This window comes from Notothenia rossii, assembly GCF_949606895.1.
Source record: "Notothenia rossii genome assembly, chromosome: 6".
NCBI classification, from domain to species: domain Eukaryota; kingdom Metazoa; phylum Chordata; class Actinopteri; order Perciformes; family Nototheniidae; genus Notothenia; species Notothenia rossii.
In genome coordinates, this window is record NC_136909.1 from 68,745,486 (window position 1) to 68,751,651 (window position 6,166).

At 39.8% G+C, this 6,166-nt stretch overlaps 1 long non-coding RNA gene across 1 annotated transcript in view; it reads right to left on the bottom strand.

The window, feature by feature from the left end:
* Positions 1–5,647, bottom strand: part of LOC307044007 — a 97,390-nt gene extending 91,743 nt beyond the window's left edge. Inside the window, exon 1 of the long non-coding RNA XR_013809499.1 lies at positions 5,571–5,647. This is a non-coding gene — a long non-coding RNA (uncharacterized lncRNA). The remainder of the gene's footprint in view (positions 1–5,570) is intronic.
* Between the last annotated feature and the right edge of the window lie 519 nt (positions 5,648–6,166).

The window sequence follows — 6,166 nt, forward strand, 5'->3', positions numbered from 1 at the left end:
CAGAGATTCGATGTCATAAGGCCAATAGATTCCTGGGTGCCTGGCACAAATGGTTGCTTCAGTTGTCAGAGCAGAAGAAAAGGATGACAGATTTGAGCCAATTTGACTACAGAAGGAAGATTTACGATTTCAGCCATCTACCTAGTGACATAACTCTACCCAGATGGCATCATTAATACTATTTAACATTAATAGCACTAGAAAGCCGATTTCCTGTCAATTGACTATGCTAATAAACTCAGGTACCTATATTATGTGTGCAGCATGGACATATTTCAAATTCTCTTATGGTATTAAAATCTGCTTTAAAGGTAGGGTAGGTCATTTTGGAGAAACCAGCTCGAGTGCGCTGGAATTTGAAAATACACAACCGGAAAAAATCTGCCACTTCCTTACAGAGCCCCTCCTCCAACACACACGAACGCGCACATGACCAATGAGGGAACGAGATAAGTTTGTACACAGATGGAAGGCTGACAGGCAGGTAGGCCATCCAGTTATTTTAGCCGGGCCGGCTCAGATGATTGGTCGTGCTTTTTACAGTATTACGGCTTCCACAGATTACATTATTTTTATGGATTTTTTGTCAAAGCACTTAAGATATTCATTGCTATCGGGATGTTAAGAGCATTCCATGGAATATAAGAAAAAGTGTATCTCGAGCCGGTTTCTCAAACTTCCCTACCCCACCTTTAAGGGTTAGCACAGTAATTAAAGTTAATAGACAGAGGAGTGGATGACACAGGGTGATCACAATGGATGTATACAGTAAATGCAGGACACACCCTAAGAAGATATTTCCTTAAGCCCTTCAGTGACTAATTCATAATATCTGCGGGACTTAATTAGGATCAACTCAGACAGTTAGGTGCCAACGTGACCTACAGAGACACAGACATTTACAGGAGGGTCCACACAGCCTCTGGTGTGTCTGCAGCATCATCCAAGTCTTCTTGGCTCATCTGTAGTTTTCAACATCTTTCTGTTTTACCTAGGCACTCTGTCATTCTGCTGCTCCCTCTTCCTTTAAACTATCAAGCCATAATTTCACTTTCTCCCACTCTCTCTATAAATATCTGTTTCCGAGTCTGTCTTCACCCCCCCTCTCTCGCTTGCTTTTGAAGGGAATAGGGGAATCTTGCATCCCGTGTGGATGGGAACACCCACTCAAGGTTAGCAGTGCTGCAGATGTAGGAGCCAACAGACGCGTTTCTACTGTCATACAGGACTAATTGAAGACATTTTATAGTCCACAGCATTAATAGCCCATGCTGTCAAACACAAACTAAGTTATCTGCAAAAAAAACTATAGCCAAATTGAATTTAACAGTCTATAAGGTTGAAACACAATGCAATGTTTCAGTCTGTCCCCTCTTCCCCCAAAATCATATAGTGAAACGCAGTTAAAGTTTTGTATCTGATTTAGCCGAGTGAAAAACACATTGTGTATTCTTATCCATCCCGGAAAAAAAACAACAACAATACAGGCATTATATGCATCAGCCTTTTATGACTTTTTCTCATTTCTCTCGGTGGTCCAAATGGATTGCGCGCTTTGCAAAACTAAACATAGACACGCTTTTAACTCTCCCTCCTGGCAACAGACACAAACACACAACCGTATCACAGAACATAATATCCCGCCCCAGCCGCTCCAACATCCAAATGCAAGGCATTTCAGCTTATTCTGCTTTTAGCTAACATGATAAGAATGTCTGCAAAAAGGCTTGAATATAAAATGTAAATGTAAGATAGCACATTAGATACACAATTCCATATTCCTCTTTTTTAATGTTTCTTTTCCTAATGCCGTCTGCTGTGGATATTAAAACGAGGTCAGCCAGGCCTGATGGAGAAATTACATGATTTAATGGTACCCCAGGGGAAGTTTAAATATAGCTCTGCATTACAACTGGCCTTCAACAGCACAGCATGACATGAGTTCATCCATAAACATTTAAATCCTGGATGGTATTACAGAAGTATTACAGTGAGCAAATACTATGTCAGTAAAGAAATATCAATCTGCTCTGTAAACACATGACTCATAATCAAATATTACACTATAGGGAAAACATGGGCGGGGTATAGGAAGTAGCAGTAAAGTGTGTGTGTGTGTGTGTGTGTGTGTGTGTGTGTGTGTGTGTGTGTGTGTGTGTGTGTGTGTGATGTAGCCTGGGGTGCTGTCCCCTGCACTGCCACAAGGTGGAGGGACATCCCACATCTCTTATAGGATGCTCATTAAAACCCTTTTATTTTGAGCACTCTGGAAAGTGTTTTCATGAACACACATAAACATCCAAACACAGATATGAATGTAGGAGGCACAAGAATTCATAATGAAACATATTCACTTTGCCAAGCTAGCAAAATTATTAAAAACAAGTCTATTAAAAAACTGCAAGCAGATCAAATATGGATTAGTATTCACCATGTATTTAAGGAAAGCCCCTTTGACATGAGATTCACATGAAAGCGCTGTAGATGGAGACGTCCCACTGCGCTGTGGGCTTATCCCCTTATATACACTGTTTCACCATTCATCTGTATTCAAGGTGGGAAATCTCTTTCATGGAGGCTTCAAAATAATTTTCCCCATCACATCTTAAAAAGGGAAACTGCATCTAATAATGTTAAATGGCGAGGAGAGAAGTCAGTGTGAAACCTACAAGGATCAATAACTGTTATGAAATTAAAACATCAATCAATATCAAACAGGAAGCAAAGAAATCTTCAGTCACGCTGAAGAGATGAAAGATGTTCGACGGAGTGTCAAATTGAGAATTTCCCAACAGAGATGAGCCTAATATCTTGATCCTCTTTTAATACTGAACACATTTAGTTTAACTAACAAAGACAGCATGTTCAACGGCATGATGAAGTATGACTAAAAGTTGAATGCTGGAAACTTTGGATTGCAAGTCAGAATTGCCTAGATGTGCCAACCAAGTCGAAAAATTAGCCAAAGAAAATCATTTGTGAAGTCAAAATTAACAGCGCCATCCAGATTGACACAGCTAATGAAGGCTGACAGATGTAGGTTACATGTGGTCCCTCTGGTGGAAAGTAATCCTGTAGTGAAGGCACCCAGGCACCAGACGCTGTGAAAACTCCATTCAAGTCTCCAAGCTGAGCTGAGAGGAGGTGAGGGCTGTGGATACCTTTAATTTACTAAGACTGCGGTATGCTACCCTGCATTCAATCACTTTCTCCGTAACAGTTGGATGCAAGCCGACTACTCTGTACTGAATTCACCGTGTCCTTTTCTCTCTGCAATACCCACAATCTCCCAGCACTCTTCTGTCAGCCTTCCTGGTTTACCCTGATGTCAGTGTCAGCCTGCGCCCCCCACTCCCTCCCTCACAGGGGTCTTGAGTTATTAGACAACACCAACGCTCATCAGTTAGAGTGAAGTGAGGGAAGCTCTGAAGTGCGGATGACACGTGTCATCCCACAGGGCCTGAGTGTTTTCAGCCAAAACATCACACAATACATTCAAAGAAGGCCTGATTCATGCTTTGCAATTCAAATGAAGACTTAAGAACCGTAGACACACACGTCAAAGGGACTGCACAATTTCCTATCGGGGGTGGGTTTGGAGAGGAGGATGACATCTGTCTAACGGTGAATGGTTGTGAAGGATTGAGTTTTCCTACCTATAGTGATAAAGTGTTCAAATGACATGGAAGATATTAGACAGGCTGTACAATATGAAGCATTTGACAGTTCTTCAATCAAATGTGATTCCGGTCCAAACACACGTCAGGAGAAAAAAGCCTAAAAGTTAGTACGAAGGTAAGAAAGTATGTACATGACTTAGTAAGTAATAGTATATATAAATTATACTACATAATTAATGTAGCACTTACAATAAATACTAAAGGCTTAAAAGTGGAAAAATAAAATTAAGAAGCTGCAACAAATAACCTTCATTTAAGGAAAAGACAAATGATTAAAGCCAGCCAAGAAGAGATTCAAAAGAGGTGACTGAGTTTCTCTGCCTGCTCCCAAGAACCTGTTTGACAAATAGAGATCAACTAATCCATCGCAAGATCCCTGATACCGACATGGTTTTTCAGGCTGCTGATTTAGATCCACTTTGTTAAAGGCTAAACTGAGGGCAAGGCACATTTAAATGTGGAGTACAGACCAGTATCGATGGGATCTGTACTGTAAGCCATTTGAGACTATGACAGTTGCAGTATCAGTGCTGTGCTGAGAACAGTTGAGACAATTTGTAATACATCTAAAACAAAAGCATAGAGGTTCAAAATTAAAAATTGGAATCGTCTTCTTTAAGAGGATCGACATCATCTGCCTTTTTTCTGTTCCCACTCTGCCTTCCTGCTTTGTCTTTAAATTCCTTACATGTATCTTTTCATCCAACCATGGCAGAGAAGATACATTCAACTTGTACATCTGACTGGAGCTACAGTTTAGCCTCTAATATCTATGAGATATTAAAAACACAAGCTCCTATACAGTGAGGCTCTATTATTCATTCAAAAACTGCAAAAACCTGTTGGCAGTAAATGGTTGACATGAGGGAGGAACAGAGTGGATTTAAAGGGGGGGGGAAATGTCAATGTGGGGGGGTTGGGTTCAGGATGGAGAGAGCCAGGTCAAGTGTGTGCCCTTTTTCATGGCTGCCAGCTCCATGTGTTTTAAAAGAAGGGAATATAAGAGGTTCATAAAATCAGAGGTAAACAAGGAGTAAAAAGGGGAAACACCCATGTATATTAAAATCTCTAAGAAAAAATAACTCTGATTTTAAAAACATATTAATAAGATTAAGACACATACAATAACCAGTCTATTGTTGTATGGAGGATCAACCAAGTGAGACTGGGGAGAAGCTTAAATAATTTCTATGTATGACTGCAAGGCCGCCCCCTCCGCCTGTCAGTATTGGCTGGATTGGCTGGATCATCAGGATTAGATCATAAAAAGTCGAGAGTGTGTAACAAATAGTGTCGCCTAAAGTCCTAGTCTTTCCCTAGTTCCAAACTCCATGTTCCCCTTAACATCATCACTTGCACTGTGTGCATTTCATACTCTGCAGAGAGACCAGCTATTCAAAACAGCAACAGGTCAATGAGTAAAGAAAAACCCTCATTACACTGACTGTCACAATTGCCATTTATTGTGCACCCACAAACTAATTGCACTGCTAGACCACTGAGTAGGCGTTGACCTTTTACAAACAATCTCCCTGTGTTTGCCCAGAAGGGAACAATCTCAACAAGGCAGGTGGACAATAAATTGTCAACAACAGCATGCATACAGAAGTGACTTTACAAGGCTATTTTGATTTGAACTATGGCAGTACAGTATGTCGGATTTATTACACTTCAGTAAATAATCAACCAGAAAAAAAAACTGCAAAGGCGGAAAATGGTGGCACCTCTCCTGTTTCTTATCGCCTTTATGCTCTGCAAAAACAATGCCACAGCAGGGGGTGTAAAGTGTATCATTAGGCTGTCCTTTGATTAGAAATGTCTGCTTAAAGCTGAAACTTTAAAACAATCTATTTGGATGGAAGTTATTAATAGAATGTTTGTATTACTTACTGTAAACAGAGGACATCAGTCCACCATCTGCTTTTCCTGAGAAGCTCCCCAGATGTAGCTCAACCTCCCATCTGACCTGTGAATGCATAAAAGCAAGTTCTGTATAAAATGCTACACTATATCATCATTATGTTAAGCATTTTAAGCAAATAAATCATTTCTAAACTATGTAAACTTGAAAGCAACATGTTTAAAAAATCTGTAATGTTTTTAACGCTTATTATTGGCCATTACATGACTGGGAGCACCAAACCCTGCACATTGCTAAAGATTTATTTTGGTGTGTACTGCTACTGTATCACCACTGGGCTGACCATTCTCAAAGATAAGATAAGGTTACAATAAATTAAGTCTGCAAACACTTCATGAAAGCAATACGTTTTCTACACTCTCAACCATGTATAATTGTGTTGCCATCAAATGAGTTTAAACATATGCAATGCAAATTTTAAGTTAAATCAAAATACGAATATCTTAGTGTAATGATACTTTTTTTTTTTTAAATCGACAATCCTACTGGAATAAGTACGGTACTTGTGTTATTCGTACTTAGTATCACAAGCAAAATCAACAAGTTATGCAGGAAAAGGCACCTT